Consider the following 1,143-nt stretch of genomic DNA (forward strand, 5'->3'; position numbering starts at 1 on the left):
GGCCTAACCTTTAGAGGAGCAGTAATATTTAGTGACGACAAGCAGATATGATTGAAGTGATCGACCAGATTGTTGGTGTTGGAATCAGACAGGTGTTGTCTTTGGCTCTGAAAGAATGCGCAAACTTTGAAACACTTTGTTCATTAAAGAAGCGAGAACACACGGAGCTTGGTGAGGCGGCATGAGTAACAGGCGAATCACAGCTAAAAACAATACATCTGTGGTCAGATATGGTCATGTCCACTAATTCCACAGAGGAAATGCTGACACCCAGGGTAAAAACCAAGTCCAGTGTATGACCACGGTTATGGGTTTGCCCTTTGACATGTTGTTTGAAGTTAAAAGAAGTGGCCATATTTAAAAAGTCAGTTGCATTAACATTGGTGGGGTCATCAACATGAATAATGGCCGCAAAGAACAATTCTGTCATAATTTAAAACCAGAGTAGATAAAAATTATAGGAAGTTCTGATAAAAATCCTCCAGGCAGTTTTGGGGGGCGATAAATTATAACAAATATGATAGGTTGCAGCCCTCCAACTTTAAGAGTGAGAACTTCAAAGGAGTTAAATTCATCACAGCGTACTTGATGACATTTAAAATTTTTCCTATACACGCTCACTAGCCCACCACCACGACCACTGACCCTCGGTTGACTCAAACAATCATATTGAGGCGGACACAGTTCAGCTAGCTATAGTCATTCATTTACAACCAGGATTCAGTTAAAAACATAAAATCTAGATTTGCAGACAAGATAAAATCATTTAAGATAAAAGTCTTACTTGACAGTGATCTCACATTGAAGAGAGCCATTTTAAATGTGTTTGTTCTGGGTGCTGGAGTTGGTGCAGTTGTCCTAATCCTTAAGAGATTACTAATATTTCTGTGTGGGATGTGCACATTTCGGTTTACTGGTCTATGCGTGATGATGACAGGAATAGAAGTCTGTGGAACAGCGCTGGGAGCTGACGGCTTTCCATGCCAGTAGGTGGAGACAGTTGTTTGTGGCAGTGAGGCAGAGATCTGTTCAGTGAGCAGTGGTGTGTCCAGCAGTGGAGTGCGTTAGCTGCCGATTGTTGTGTTGGAGTAGCAGTAACAGACCTGAGAGAAGGGCTACCCGACGGTGCAGGGCAGAGACGGC

This window comes from Micropterus dolomieu, linkage group LG07 (genome assembly GCF_021292245.1).
Source record: "Micropterus dolomieu isolate WLL.071019.BEF.003 ecotype Adirondacks linkage group LG07, ASM2129224v1, whole genome shotgun sequence".
Lineage (NCBI taxonomy): Eukaryota > Metazoa > Chordata > Actinopteri > Centrarchiformes > Centrarchidae > Micropterus > Micropterus dolomieu.